At 49.9% G+C, this 15976-nt stretch overlaps 1 protein-coding gene across 3 annotated transcripts in view; it reads left to right on the top strand.

The window, feature by feature from the left end:
• Positions 1 to 3687: 3687 nt before the first annotated feature.
• Positions 3688 to 15976, top strand: part of TRAF3IP2 (TRAF3 interacting protein 2) — an 81440-nt gene continuing 69151 nt past the window's right edge. For all 3 annotated transcript variants that reach the window (XM_063917147.1, XM_063917148.1, XM_063917146.1), the window contains exon 1: positions 3688 to 3791. The gene's annotated coding sequence lies outside the window, so the exon portion shown is untranslated. The remainder of the gene's footprint in view (positions 3792 to 15976) is intronic.

Here is a 15976-nt window from a genome sequence, read left to right as displayed (position 1 = left end):
GCATAATATCTAGATTTTTCTTTTACCCCGGTATTTGTATCATGTCAGCTTTGGTGTAAGTTCGTCCCAGGTGCCCGGAGGCAAGATAAATATTGGTGCCCCCCTATTGTATCTATACATTTAATTGTCTTTTATTTTAAATCACACATTTCTTAGCAGTCATACCCAGGATTAGAACCCATGACCTGTTACACTAACAAAGCAGAAACTTTACTGATACAGCTATTTGCTCCTGCATCGGAAGCATGGGAATTCTAACTATCTGAAGTTACGTGTAATTGTCAGAGAAGTATCTTCATATAGTTAAAATTCTCATATTTCCTATACAGGAGCAAATAGCTCCATCAGTAAGGTGTCTGCTTCCAGTGTAATAGGTTGTGGTTTCTAATCCTGGGTGTGACACTTGTAAAATGTGTATATTCAGTATAATAAAGAGGGTGTGATTTGTAAGGTGCAGGGACCAGTGAGGAAGTTGGCCACTGAAAAGACAGTGGCAGCTATCATTTATCTTAATTCAATGGTGTCACAGAATGGGAGGAGAGGTGCCCCCCTTCAGAGCAGGAGCCCGGCGGCAGATGACTCCGTTGCCTCCCAGAATTCTGCCTCTGATGTCACCACTGCTGCAGTTATTTGATAGTGTCTCAACTGTATCAAATAACCAGATATTATAGCATTGCAACAGGATTGAGACTAGATGCAGTCTGGATGCAAGAAAGCCACTTGCAGGATCTTAATCGTATAATTGTACAGTCGTTCTAAAGCAACAAGTTATAATGCCCAGATGGTAAAAATAGCATTTTAGCCATGTCGTACCGGATACGGCTTTTTTCGTGTCTACTGAGTCATCTCAGCACAGTTGGCCTCATTCAGGTTTGCACTGCAGACATAGCAGATGTAACATGTTACATCTGCCCCACCAGCAATGCAGCATGGTTTTGTCCAGTTGCGTGATTTTTTGGTTTGCTTACAAACCCGAATCAGGCTGTTTTCACATCTATAATTGAAATCCACCGTTTCTGTTGATCCCCAAAATGCCATTTCTGGCCTCTAATTTGTATCATATAGGAAACAATGGTTCTGAATCAGTGAATACAGTGACCTATGTGTAATGTCTTCACATTTGTCCCGATGGTGTTCATACAGAGACCAAGGAAAAGCTTTGTTGCGGTGTGAGCGGGCACCAGGCTGGGGGAATGAAGGAGGTCTTTTACCTCCGTCTTCCCCGGGCAGGTGGCGGCGGTACGCGGCGGGATGTGATGTCGCCGCGAGCTTCCGGGACGGAGGGGCTTGCGTCCGCTGGGTGGGATTCAAGCCCCTCCAATCGCGCCGTGGCCATTTGAATTTGGCGCCGGGCGGGAGCCAATCGGGGCTCGCGCCCGGTCAGCAAATAGGAACGGACCGCAACGAGCCAAACAGGGCTTGTTGCGTCATAGCCCCGCCCCCTCTCAGCGTCATATAACAGACGCTGCGGAGCGGGAGCTGCCAGTCGGGCGCCGGAGACGGAGCAGTGAAGAGGCTCCAGAAGAGGAGAAGACGGCGGAAGAAGACCCGGCGGCGGAGGAAGAGCCGGCGGCCGAAGAAGACGAGGAGGCGGAGCCCGGGATCCAGCGAGGAGGTCCGGCGGAGAGTGCTGCAGTGTGTGGGCAGCAGAAGAGCTAACGAAGCTCCCCACTGCAGCCTCTCTCTACGGTCCGGGTAGGTGGCCTTGGGCCAATTGCTTATTCCCCCTAGACCACCAGGGTGTCAGGCATTAGGCCTGTGGCCACGGACAAACAATAGGCCCGAGCAGTAGTTAGGAGGAGAGGGTCCCCACACTCATAAGTAATCCTGGCATTAGGCCAGGATTACTATTCCCCAATTAGGCAGGCACTAGGCCTGAGGCTGCAGTCAGGCACTAGGCCTGTGTCACAGTTAGGAGAAAGGAGGCCACAACTGGTATAAGTAGTCTTGGCATTAGGCCAAGACTACACCTTCCTTGGTAGGCAGGCACTAGGCCTGTGGCCCTAGATAGGCGGGCATTAGGCCCGAGGGGCAACATCGGCAGTAGGCCGCGGGGAAGTTAGGATTTGGATTGTGATATCTGCTGTAGGGAGCTCTAGTCCAGGGTTGGCACACCGTGGGAGAAGTTGACAGTACAGATTCCCCCCTCTTTAGCTGGGAACCCCAGCGGGTGGCTGTACTGTAGCTCGCTCGGGGCCAGTTGTAGGTCGGGTGTGGAGGGCCGGCTGGCCCTCGTATTCTGTACACCACTTTAGTGTTCGGAAGGACTGTGGAGAGACTGTCCGGCCTCACACGGTCTATTCCGTGACTCTGGAGTGGGCGGTGGCCCCCGTAGGGAATTAGGTTGCGCAGGCAATTATCCACCGGCACGACGCAGCTGAATCTTCCACCAGACCGGACTAGAGAGGTAACTCACATTTCGTTCTATTGTCATTTTTGTTAGCCTGTATGTGCTTGTACTGCTTGCTGGAGTTAGGTGAAGTAGCTAACCAGGTTGTACTGTTTAGAGTTTAAAGTAAATTGGCTCAGTTCCGTTGTTTGCCATTTATTAGTTTGTAGGGAGGCTGCTGTTATTCTCTTTCCAGGAACAGCGACTCGCGGCAGGCAAGCTGACAAGAGTGCCAGTGTGAGTATACTCTGTGTGTGTGTGTGTGTCTTGGTCCGCGTTGAGCGATGGTTTGCGAGACCCCGCTAGGCCTAGCGGGCTCGCTTTCACCTAGGTGCGCAAGTGCCAATTAGGTGACGTTTGGGTGGCTGAGGCCCACGGGCCAGTGATGACATTCACCTAACCGGTGAACGTCGCGGCCACCCCAGTGTGCTCTCTTCCCCGTCGTGGAAGGAGTGGACACACGGTGATAGTGTTTCTTTTCCCCCTAGCCGTCGGCCTTCCAGGCTGAGCCCCCGTCTTGAGGTCTAAAGGAAGGATTTCACCAGACGAAGTGAACCCGCGGTCGGGAACAGAGGAAGGCAACTTGAGGTAAGGAGCGCGGTACATCTGCATGGCAGCAGACACTACACGGTACCGCCACCCTTACAGCGGTATTAGCATACAGTCACAGACACATCTGTGGCACAAGATACAAGGACGTTGGCTATTTGTCAAACAATCATACCTATTAAATCTGACCATCCGCTGCGTGACCAAATTGGACAATGTTTTTGTCATGCTAAACTACTGGATCTAAATGTGTGACTTTAGTGGTCATGATTAGAGCAATTTGCTTAGTGGAAAGAGGTTCCTGATGTCTAAGATAGGGGTATGCGGTGATCATACCGCTCGTCGGGATCCCGGCTGTCACAATACTGACACCAGGATCCCGACTGGGTTACCATACCGCCGCCAGTATACTGGCGAGGTAGGTTATTCCCCCTCCACCAATAGAGCTCTCCACCTAGCCCGCAAGAGGCTTTGTTGTGCTCGCCCCCTTGCCAGTATTCCAACGCTCGGGTTGCCGATGTCGGTATACTGACATGCGGCATCCTGTGCGGCGGTATAACATACCGATCCCAAAGTAGGTATCTATCACCTTCTTTATTAATTTTAGAGCTATGTTGGTGGTTTAAAACAACAATTTTCTACACAGAAATGTCAAGCTGATATGAACTGATCTAGATATCCGACCTTTAAAACTACCTCCTTATTTCCTCCCAGGGAGGAGTGAATGTAGGTAGGATTTGCATAATGAAATCTAGTTCCACTTCCTGGTTGTACAATTACGTCTGAGTCCTGGTATATGCAGAAGCAGAAAAGATTGTACATTTTGTTGGATTTGGGGATTATTCTGAAAGAGGTTAGTGCTTACATACACAGGTCATACCTGTAAATGGTGTGTTAAGTGTGTTTTTCCCATGTGTATGTTCAGACCAGGTGTGGAGGACAAGTAATTCTGTCTCAATGTTTGCTCTCTCTGCTCTGCCCAAAGTGAAAGCAGCACAGAAAATGAACGCCTATTATTCTTGATGTATCTGAGAGTATGGGACAGTCTGATCACATAAGTAGTTTCCCAACAGGAATAACAAGATTATGTTAGGATGGAGTATGAAGTCAAATATTTAATCATGCCTGTGGAAAAGTTTATACCATGTGTGACACGGATTTTCTTTGGAATATCATTAGAATCACTCTGCTGGGATAGATGTGAAACCAGACCTTACAGTGTTTGCACTTCTAATCAGCTCACGCCTGGGTAATAATAACATCTAGATAAGTTAGCATTGGGGTCTGGGTTTGTTTTTCTATATTTAATGGTGGGTACAGACTAGGCGACGTGCTCTATGAGCGACGTCGCCTACTGTTTCCCCTTCCCAAGTCGGGCGGGCGGTTGGTACACACTGAGCGATATGACGTTCATCTTGCTCAGTGATGTCACGCAGCGGCCGGGCCATACAGGCTGCTCTCAGATGACAGTCAAGATTAAGATGCCTGCACGCAGAGCTGTAGCTTGTAGCCATGGCGCCTGGTGCATATGCGTGTTAAGACCCCCCCCCCCCCCCCCGTGTGCATGTGGGGTTAAATTAGAGAGGTGTCTCCCCATGGCTGCCTTCGCCCTGTATCTCCCAAAGACTGCCTCCCCCCTGTATCGCCCGAAGACTGCCTACCCCCCCTGTGTATCCCCATGGCTGCCCCCCCCCCCTTTATGTCCCCAAGGCTGCCTCCCTCCTGTGTCTCCCCATCGCTGCCTCCCCGCTTAAGGTCCCCAATGCTGCCTCCCCCCTGTGTATTTCCATGGATGCCTTCCTGCTATGTCTCTCCATGGCTGCCTCCCCCCCTTAACGTCCCCAAGGCTACATCCCCCCCATATATTCCAAAGGCTGCCCTTTACCCCCATATATCCCCACAGCTGCCCCCTCCCCCTGTGTCTCCACACGGTTGCCCCCTCCCCCTGTGTCTCTACATGGCTGCTCCCCTTCCCCACCGTGTCCCCGCATGGCTGCCTCTCTCCCCTGTCTCCCCATGGCTGACTCCGATCCCCCCCCCCCCCCGTGTCTGGTCTCCAGCCCTCCATGCATCTCCGCATGGCTTTCTCCCCCTCTGTGTCTCTCCAGTAGCGACGATTATCTGACCTGCCCGCTGTCACGATCCGGGTATCTGGACGCCATTACTTACCCTTCAGATGCCTCCTAAGGCGGGCTCAGCGTTCCAGGACCAGATTCCGCTGTTCCTGAGTTTCCACATGCAGAGTGTCAGAGTGGTGTTTTCATCAGCCGCGGCCTCCGCTGTGCCCGCGTGGTTAAATGTGCATCTATCAGCCTGGCGTTTCCTGTCTCCGCTGGCCGGCGCCGCCATTACTGTTTCCCAGACCACATGGATTACAAACCAAACTTCCCTCCAAGTGTCTGCATGGGCGCAGCCATCTTGGATTCTGTCATCTGATCATTTCCACCAATCTGCTGTTTGTATTGTTGATTTGCATAATTGCCTAGCCAACCCCTTCCTTGCTGCAGGTATAAGTAAGCTGTGCCTGAGCAAGGAAGACGTCAGTGCTTTGGTTGTCAAACCTAGTTCCTGTTTGTCTCTCTTCTATGATTGTCTTCCAGGTTCCAGCTCCTGTCTCAAGACTTCCACCATAGAGACCCGCACCAGCATTCCACCTGCGGTGTAGCCTGACTCTCCAATCCATTGTGGATTCATCTGTTTCCAGCTACAACACTACCTGCTTCCAGCCTCAGCTTCCAGCAGAATACAGCTTCCCTTAAAGGGCCGGTGTCCTTTCTACACTTTACCACTCTCCACCGGAATTATTATTTCTCCGCTCTCAAGTTCTACATTTCAGTTCACATTTCATCGCTCCCAAAGTTCATTTATTATTTAACTGGTTCCAGCCAGTATCCACTCCGTGCTAACAACAGTCTGGTTCCAGCCAGTATCCACAGCAGCTGTTTTACCTTCAGCAACCCAGCTCTTCCTGGAACACCAGCTGGTACAATCCTGGGTTATCTCCATTGCTACAGCCGGGCCTGGTAAGGACTTTCCATCTAGAAGATCATAAGAACTATCTCACACTACCAGTGCCCTGTGGCTCCTGCCATGCTGTAGTACTCAGGAACTGTATTTATTCTTTGCTGACTTTTACGTTTTCTTTATTGCTGCTGTGATGCGGAGTTGTCATAATAAACATCATTGACTTTTATCTAAGTTGTCGTGGTCACGCCTTCGGGCAGTTATTATTCATGTTACTTACATGTCCAGGGGTCTGATACAACCTCCCAGGTTCCGGTACATCTCAGCCCCTACAACTGAGGCTGCCTCCCGTCAGCTCAGGCCCTCAGTTGTGACAGTAAGCACTGACCTAATGAATCCAGCCGGAGACCAGGATCAAGCGGCCAGGCCGATGCAAGAACTGGCAGCCCGACTAGAACATCAGGAGGCTGCACAGGGCCACATCATCCGCTGTCTCCAGGATCTCTCTACTCGGCTGGATGGGATTCAGACCACTCTCCGTGGATCAGGCGCGTCTGGTGCGTCAACCACAGTGACTCCAGCTATAACCCCACCCACCTTACCCATTCCTGCTCCACGTCTTCATCTTCCAACGCCAGCAAAATTTGACGGATCTCCAAGATTCTGCAGGGGATTTCTCAACCAGTGTGAGATTCAGTTTGAGCTACAACCTGGCAATTTCCCCAGTGACCGTACAAAAATTGCCTACATTATTTCTCTTCTCAGTGGCTCAGCCCTCGATTGGGCATCACCGTTATGGGAGAGGTCCGACACCCTGCTATCTTCTTACACTGCATTCGTGTCAACATTCAGGCGCATCTTCGACGAGCCAGGCCGGGTAACTTCAGCTTCGTCTGAGATTCTCCGTTTACGCCAGGGATCACGTACTGTAGGACAATATCTTATACAGTTCCAGATCCTGGCATCCGAACTGGCATGGAACGACGAGGCCCTGTATGCTGCATTCTGGCATGGTTTATCCGAGCGTATTAAAGATGAGTTAGCTACCAGAGACTTACCCTCCAAGTTAGATGAGTTAATCTCACTTTGTACGAAAGTTGACTTACGTTTCAGAGAGAGAGCAACTGAGCGTGGAAGATCATCTGCTCCAAAATCTTCTGCTCCTCCTCGCCAACTGTCACCAACTAAAGATGAACCCATGCAAATTGGCCGTTCCCGTTTAACTCCTGCTGAGCGCCGAAGACGTCTCTCCGAGTTTCTCTGTTTGTACTGTGCAGCTCCGTCTCACACCATTAATGCCTGTCCCAAACGTCCGGGAAACTCCAAATCCTAGCTCGCCAAGGAGAGGGCCGGCTAGGAGTAATGATCTCCTCTCCATCTCCTCAAGATTGTAACCTCCCAGTCTCGCTTCAAGTTGCTCAACGTTATCAGAACGTCATTGCCCTCCTGGATTCCGGAGCAGCTGGGAACTTTATTACCGAAGCCTATGTTAAACGGTGGTCCCTACCCACCGAGAGACTTCCTTCGTCCTTTTCCTTAACTGCTGTGGATGGCAGTAAAATTTTTGATACAGTTATTTCTCTAAGGACTCTACCAGTTCGTCTGAGAGTGGGAGTTCTTCATTCCGAACTTATTTCACTTTTAGTGATTCCAAGAGCCACACATCCTGTGGTCCTGGGCCTTCCATGGCTCCGTCTTCACAATCCTACAATTGATTGGACGACTACGCAAATCCTGGCATGGGGTTCCTCCTGTACTAAGACATGTTTGTTTAAAGTGTTGCCTGTCTGTTCCTCCTCCCCCAGGTCGTCTGATGTTCCACCTCCTCCATATCAAGATTTCACGGATGTGTTCAGTAAAGCTTCTGCTGATATCCTTCCCCCTCATAGAGAATGGGACTGCCCGATTGATCTCGTTCCAGGGAAGGTTCCACCTCGAGGCCGAACTTATCCGTTGTCTCTCCCCGAGACGCATTCTATGGAGGAATACATAAAAGAGAACCTAGCAAAGGGGTTCATTCGACCTTCTTCTTCTCCAGCCGGCGCAGGCTTCTTTTTTGTAAAGAAGAAAGATGGTGGTCTGCGGCCGTGCATCGACTACAGAGGTTTGAACGACATTACCATCAAGAACCGCTATCCTTTACCCCTGATTACTGAGCTCTTTGACAGAGTTAGCGGAGCTACCATCTTTACAAAGCTGGACCTGAGAGGTGCATACAATCTCATCCGGATCCGTGAGGGTGACGAGTGGAAGACCGCATTTAACACCGTGACGGACATTATGAGTACCTCGTCATGCCCTTCGGATTGAGCAATGCTCCAGCTGTCTTCCAGCATTTCGTCAATGAGATCTTCAGAGACATTCTATACCGTCATGTCGTGGTCTATCTAGATGATATCCTCATTTTTGCCAACAATTTAGAGGAACATCGTTTCTGGGTAAAGGAGGTTCTGTCCCGTCTCCGTGTCAATCATCTCTACTGCAAATTAGAGAAATGCGCCTTTGAAGTCAAGTCCATTCCGTTTCTAGGGTACATTGTGTCCGGTTCCGGACTAGAGATGGATCCTGAGAAACTACAAGCAATCCAGAATTGGCCAGTACCCTTAACCCTCAAAGGGGTCCAGAGGTTCTTAGGGTTCGCCAATTATTACCGAAAGTTTATACGAGACTTTTCCACCATTGTGGCGCCTATTACTGCTTTCACCAAGAAGGGTGCTAACCCGTCCAAGTGGTCTGAAGAAGCCATGCAAGCTTTTCATCTTTTAAAACAGAGGTTCATCTCTGCACCTGTCCTGAAACAGCCTGACGTCGACTCTCCTTTCATCTTAGAGGTGGATGCCTCCTCCGTTGGAGTAGGAGCGGTGTTATCTCAGAGGGCTAAAGATGGTCATTTACATCCTTGCAGTTTCTTCTCACGGAAGTTCTCCCCAGCGGAGCGCAACTATGCCATTGGCGACCAGGAGTTGCTAGCCATCAAGCTCGCTCTAGAGGAGTGGAGATATCTGTTGGAGGGAGCTTCTCATTCAATCACCGTCCTTACAGACCACAAGAACCTTCTATATCTAAAAGGCGCACAATGTCTCAACCCTCGTCAGGCCAGATGGGCACTTTTCTTTTCCAGGTTCGACTTTAAACTCCAGTTCTGTCCGGGCTCTCAGAATCGCAAGGCCGATGCCCTTTCCCGCTCATGGGAGCAAGAAAATGAGTCAGAGTCTTCAGACAAGCATCCTATTATAAATCCGTTGGCATTCTCCACGGTAGGGATGGACTCTACGCCCCCATCAGGGAAAAGTTTTGTGAAACCGACACTAAGGAAGAAGCTCATGCATTGGGCCCATGCTTCCCGTTTTGCCGGACATACAGGTATCCAAAAAACCCTGGAGTTTATCTCTAGGTCCTATTGGTGGCCAACTCTGAAAAAGGACGTTTTGGAGTTTATTGCATCTTGCCCAAAGTGTGCTCAACATAAAGTATCCCGCCAGTCGCCTGCGGGGCAACTGGTTCCACTATCTGTTCCCCGTCGACCATGGACCCATTTGTCGATGGATTTTATTACAGATTTGCCCATGTGCAACAAGTTCAATACCATCTGGGTGGTAGTTGACCGGTTCACCAAGATGGCACACTTCATTCCTCTCACCGGTCTTCCGTCAGCTTCCAAGTTGGCTCAAGTATTCATACAAGAGATCTTCCGACTCCACGGTCTTCCAGAAGAAATTATCTCAGATCGAGGAGTTCAATTCACAGCCAAATTCTGGCAAAGTTTATGTCAAGTCCTCCAAGTCAAGTTAAAGTTTTCCACGGCTTACCATCCTCAGACCAATGGTCAAACTGAGAGGGTGAATCAGGACTTGGAGGCCTTCCTCCGCATCTATGTGTCCTCCTCTCAAGATGACTGGGTTCAATTACTTCCCTGGGCCGAGTTCTGTCATAACAACCAGTATCATTCTTCATCTTCTTCAACACCATTCTTCACCAACTTTGGATTCCACCCTAAAGTCCCTGAGTTCCAACCGCTTCCAGCAACTTCTGTTCCCGCAGTGGATATCACCTTGCATCAGTTTGCCAATATCTGGAAGAGCGTACGATCAGCTCTGCTCAAGGCATCGTTCAGGTACAAGAAGTTTGCGGATAAGAAGCGTCGAGCAGTTCCTGCTCTCAAGGTGGGTGATCGGGTATGGTTATCCACGAAGAATTTGAGGTTAAGAGTTCCCAGTATGAAGTTTGCACCTCGCTACATCGGTCCTTTTAAAATTGATCAAGTCATCAATCCTGTTGCTTACAGACTCCAGTTACCTCCCTTCTTAAAAATACCCAGGACATTCCATGTTTCCCTGTTGAAACCGCTAATCTTGAATCGGTTTCATTCCTCACTTCCACCAACTCCGAAAGTCCAAACTCAACGAGGCGTTGAGTATGAAGTGGCCAAGATCCTGGACTCACGTCACCGTTACGGTCAACTTCAGTATCTCATTGACTGGAAGGGCTATGGTCCTGAAGAACGCTCTTGGACCAATGCCTCTGACGTCCATGCTCCTGCCTTGGTCCGGAATTTCCACGCAAAGTTTCCTTTAAAGCCTAAGAAGTGTCCTGGGGCCACTCCTAAAGGGGGGGGTGCTGTCACGATCCGGGTATCTGGACGCCATTACTTACCCTTCAGATGCCTCCTAAGGCGGGCTCAGCGTTCCAGGACCAGATTCCGCTGTTCCTGAGTTTCCACATGCAGAGTGTCAGAGTGGTGTTTTCATCAGCCGCGGCCTCCGCTGTGCCCGCGTGGTTAAATGTGCATCTATCAGCCTGGCGTTTCCTGTCTCCGCTGGCCGGCGCCGCCATTACTGTTTCCCAGACCACATGGATTACAAACCAAACTTCCCTCCAAGTGTCTGCATGGGCGCAGCCATCTTGGATTCTGTCATCTGATCATTTCCACCAATCTGCTGTTTGTATTGTTGATTTGCATAATTGCCTAGCCAACCCCTTCCTTGCTGCAGGTATAAGTAAGCTGTGCCTGAGCAAGGAAGACGTCAGTGCTTTGGTTGTCAAACCTAGTTCCTGTTTGTCTCTCTTCTATGATTGTCTTCCAGGTTCCAGCTCCTGTCTCAAGACTTCCACCATAGAGACCCGCACCAGCATTCCACCTGCGGTGTAGCCTGACTCTCCAATCCATTGTGGATTCATCTGTTTCCAGCTACAACACTACCTGCTTCCAGCCTCAGCTTCCAGCAGAATACAGCTTCCCTTAAAGGGCCGGTGTCCTTTCTACACTTTACCACTCTCCACCGGAATTATTATTTCTCCGCTCTCAAGTTCTACATTTCAGTTCACATTTCATCGCTCCCAAAGTTCATTTATTATTTAACTGGTTCCAGCCAGTATCCACTCCGTGCTAACAACAGTCTGGTTCCAGCCAGTATCCACAGCAGCTGTTTTACCTTCAGCAACCCAGCTCTTCCTGGAACACCAGCTGGTACAATCCTGGGTTATCTCCATTGCTACAGCCGGGCCTGGTAAGGACTTTCCATCTAGAAGATCATAAGAACTATCTCACACTACCAGTGCCCTGTGGCTCCTGCCATGCTGTAGTACTCAGGAACTGTATTTATTCTTTGCTGACTTTTACGTTTTCTTTATTGCTGCTGTGATGCGGAGTTGTCATAATAAACATCATTGACTTTTATCTAAGTTGTCGTGGTCACGCCTTCGGGCAGTTATTATTCATGTTACTTACATGTCCAGGGGTCTGATACAACCTCCCAGGTTCCGGTACATCTCAGCCCCTACAACTGAGGCTGCCTCCCGTCAGCTCAGGCCCTCAGTTGTGACACCCTCTTCCCGGATCACTGCTGGGGTCGCTGGGGAAAGCGTTCGTTCATTCCTCCCATCCCACAGCGCAGCCGCCGAGCTTAGTGGTATGCGCAGTGTGTAGCTACTGGCCGGTGGGACTGCGGCGCCCTTGCCAGAGACAGGCGCCTGGAGAATGAACTCCACTGGCGCCGCCCTCGCTACGCCCCTGCCTGCACGGCCGACATTAACGACCCGTGGGGCCGCGCATTGATGGTCTCCAGCGGCATACACACTTGCAGAGAAAATGAGCGACTTTGCTCAGGAGAGGTAAAAATTAGCAACTTCACTCATTTTCTCAGCAAGTGTGTATGCACCTTAAGGAGCTCTCAGAAACAGATAATTAAAAAAAACCAAAACACACAAATACAGTGAGCAAGGCAGGTGAACTATTTTTCATAGGTAGAATGAATACAACTAGTAATACTATACAGAAATCAAAAAGGGAGAGCACATAGGTAAAGGGAATGGGGGAAGAAATACAGGGGTACAGAACTACAGAGAAAGGAAGGGTACTAAGAAGAAATTGCGGACAGAAAACAACCCCCCAAAAAAGGGAAACCATGCGTAGGAGAGGAAAGGAAGGAAAAAAGATAGGTATCGGGCAAAGGAAGTCAGACAAGAGAGAGTAGACACAAGTAGAACGCTTAGAGCATATCATTGTACCACACGTGGGTCAGACAGGGAAGGTGGACGAAGAAAATTAGGGTGTGGGGGCCCCTTTATAAGACAGCCATGGAGCCAGTACTTGAGTAAACATGTGACCCCTGTCATGGAGATAGTTGGTAATACTTTCCATCGATGCTATGTGCCAAATTTGCTACTTAAGACGTGGGACAGAAGTTTTATGGGGTATTGTGTGTAGAATTTTGAGGGAAAAAAATAATTTATTCCATTTTGGAATAAGGCTGTAACATAACAAAATGTGGAAAAAGTGAAGCGCTGTGAATAATTTCCAGATGCACTGTATTTTGGAGAGCAGCCTTCAGGCGAGTGGAAATAGCGGATTTGCAGTCATCTGTCTCGTGTCACCCCAGCCTTCCTCATCAGGAGGAGGGCCAAGGTCCTTCTCCCAGGAGAATTCATGGGGGTTGCGAACAGGAGAGCAGCATCAATGAGGATGCCATAAACCTGGGAAATGACACCTCTGGACAAGGGACGATATTTGCAGAGAGGCTCTTAGGGGTAAGGTCACGGGGAAGGGGTGGGGGGGTGGGGGTTCTGGGTTTTCATGGCCAATTTAGAAGTCTCCCATACACAGATTTGAGGTCATTATTTCACTTGCAAACTGTTAAACCCTGATGAAAATGTGAACAGTGAGTGTTCATTAATAAGTAAAATCTTGAAATGCTTTTGAATACACATAGGGAAAAATAAAAACACATTTCTCTTACGTCCTAGAGGATGCTGGGGACTCCGTAAGGACCATGGGGTATAGACGGACTCCGCAGGAGATATGGGCACTCTAAAGAACTTTTAGTATGGGTGTGCACTGGCTCCTTCCTCTATGCCCCTCCTCCACACCTCAGTTAGATCCTGTGCCCAGAGGAAACTGGATGCACTACAGGGGAGCTCTCCTGAGTTTCTCTGAAAAAGAATTTTGTTAGGTTTTTTATTTTCAGGGAGCACTGCTGGCAACAGACTCCCTGCATCGTGGGACTGAGGGGAGAGAAGCAGACCTACTTAAATGATAGGCTCTGCTTCTTAGGCTACTGGACACCATTAGCTCCAGAGGGATCGGAACGCAGGTCTCCCCCTGCCGTTCGTCTCAGAGCCGCGCCGCCGTCCTCCTCGCAGAGCCGGAAGATAGAAACCGGGTGAGTATAAGAAGAAAGAAGACTTCTAAGGCGGCAGAAGACTTCAGATCTCCCCTGAGGTAAGCGCGCATCGGTAACGCTGCGCGCCATTGCTCCCACATGCTACACACACGGACAGGCACTGATGGGTGCAGGGCGCAGGGGGGGCGTCCTGGCCAGCAATATAAACTTCTGTTTTGGCATGTTATTACACATATGGGCTGTGGAGTCAGTGGATATGTTCATCCCCCGCCATTAATTGTGAATTTGAGCGGGACCGAAGCACGCCACTAGAGGGGGCGGAGCTTGGTCACACAGCACTAACCAGCGCCATTTTCTCCACAGTGTGCTGAAGAGAAGCTGGCTCCCTGGACTCTCCCCTGCAGAACGGTGATACAGGGCTGAAAAAGAGGGGGGGGGGGGGTCACATTTTGGCGCAGTGAGTGTATTACACGATGGACATATATATAAAAGCGCTATATCTGGGAATTGTTTCCAGTGTCAGGTGGCGCTGGGTGTGTGCTGGCATACTCTCTCTCTGTCTCTCCAAAGGCCTTGTTGGGGAACTGTCCCCTTATAGATATATCCTTGTGTGTGTGTACGGGTGTCTGTACGCATGTGTCGACATGTCTGAAGCGGAAGGTTCATCCAAGGAGCAGGTGGAGCAGATGATTGTGGTGTCTCCGTCGGCAACGCTGACTCATGATTGGTATGATATGTGGAATATTTTTTCTCTGACGTCCTAGTGGATGCTGGGAACTCCGTAAGGACCATGGGGAATAGTGGCTCCGCAGGAGACTGGGCACAAAAGTAAAGCTTTAGGACTACCTGGTGTGCACTGGCTCCTCCCCCTATGACCCTCCTCCAAGCCTCAGTTAGATTTTTGTGCCCGGCCGAGAAGGGTGCACACTAGGGGCTCTCCTGAGCTTCTTAGTGAAAGTTTAGTTTTAGGTTTTTTATTTTCAGTGAGACCTGCTGGCAACAGGCTCACTGCATCGAGGGACTAAGGGGAGAAGAAGCGAACCTGCCTGCTTGCAGCCAGCTTGGGCTTCTTAGGCTACTGGACACCATTAGCTCCAGAGGGACCGAACACAGGCCCAGCCTCGGAGCTCGGTCCCAGAGCCGCGCCGCCGGCCCCCTTACAGAGCCAGAAGCAAGAAGAGGTTCGGAAAAATCGGCGGCAGAAGACATCAGTCTTCAACAAGGTAGCGCACAGCACTGCAGCTGTGCGCCATTGTTACTCAGGCGCACTTCACACTTCGGTCACTGAGGGTGCAGGGCGCTAGGGGGGGGCGCCCTGAGCAGCAATGTAAACACCTTGGCTGGCAAAAATACACCACATATAACCCCCAGGGCTATATGGATGTATTTTAACCCCTGCCAGAACTCACCAAAAAGCGGGAGAAAAGGCCGCCGAGAAGGGGGCGGAGCCTATCTCCTCAGCACACGGGCGCCATTTTCCATCACAGCTCCGCTGGAAGGACGTCTCCCTGACTCTCCCCTGCAGTCCTGCACTACAGAAAAGGGTAAAAAAGAGAGGGGGGCACTAATTTGGCGCAGTTTTAATAATAACAGCAGCTATAAAGGGAAAAGCACATTTTATAGTGGTATTCCTGTCTATATATAGCGCTCTGGTGTGTGCTGGCATACTCTCCCTCTGTCTCCCCAAAGGGCTAGTGGGGTCCTGTCCTCTATCAGAGCATTCCCTGTGTGTGTGCGGTGTGTCGGTACGATTGTGTCGACATGTTTGAGGAGGAAAATGAGATGGAGGCGGAGCAATTGCCTATTATAGAGTTGTCACCCCCTAGGGAGTCGACACCTGAGTGGATGAGCTTATGGAAGGAATTGCGTGACAGTGTCAGCTCTTTACGAAAGACAGTTGACGACATGAGACAGCCGGCTACTCAGCTTGTGCCTGTCCAGGGGTCTCAAACGCCATCAGGGGCTTTAAAACGCCCGTTACCTCAAATGGCAGACTCAGACACGGATACTGACTCCAGTGTCGATGATGAGGAGACAAACGTGATTTCCACTAGGGCCACACGTTACATGATTGAAGCAATGAAAAATGTATTGCATATCTCTGATAATACAAGTACCACTAAAAAGGGTATTATGTTTGGTGAGAAAAAACTGCCTGTAGTTTTTCCTGTATCCGAGGAATTAAATGAAGTGTGTGATGAGGCGTGGGTTTCCCCCGATAAAAAACTGATAATTCCTAAAAGGTTATTGGCATCATACCCTTTCCCGCCAGAGGATAGGGCACGTTGGGAAACACCCCCTAGGGTGGATAAAGCGCTCACACGCTTGTCTAAACAGGTAGCACTACCCTCTCCTGATACGGCCGCCCTAAAGGAACCTGCCGAAAGAAAGCTGGAGAATATCCTAAAATGTATATACACTCACACGGGTGTTATACTGCGACCAGCAATCGCCT

This window comes from Pseudophryne corroboree, chromosome 4 (assembly GCF_028390025.1).
Source record: "Pseudophryne corroboree isolate aPseCor3 chromosome 4, aPseCor3.hap2, whole genome shotgun sequence".
NCBI lineage: Eukaryota > Metazoa > Chordata > Amphibia > Anura > Myobatrachidae > Pseudophryne > Pseudophryne corroboree.
This window is presented reverse-complemented; position numbering and strand designations above follow the sequence as displayed.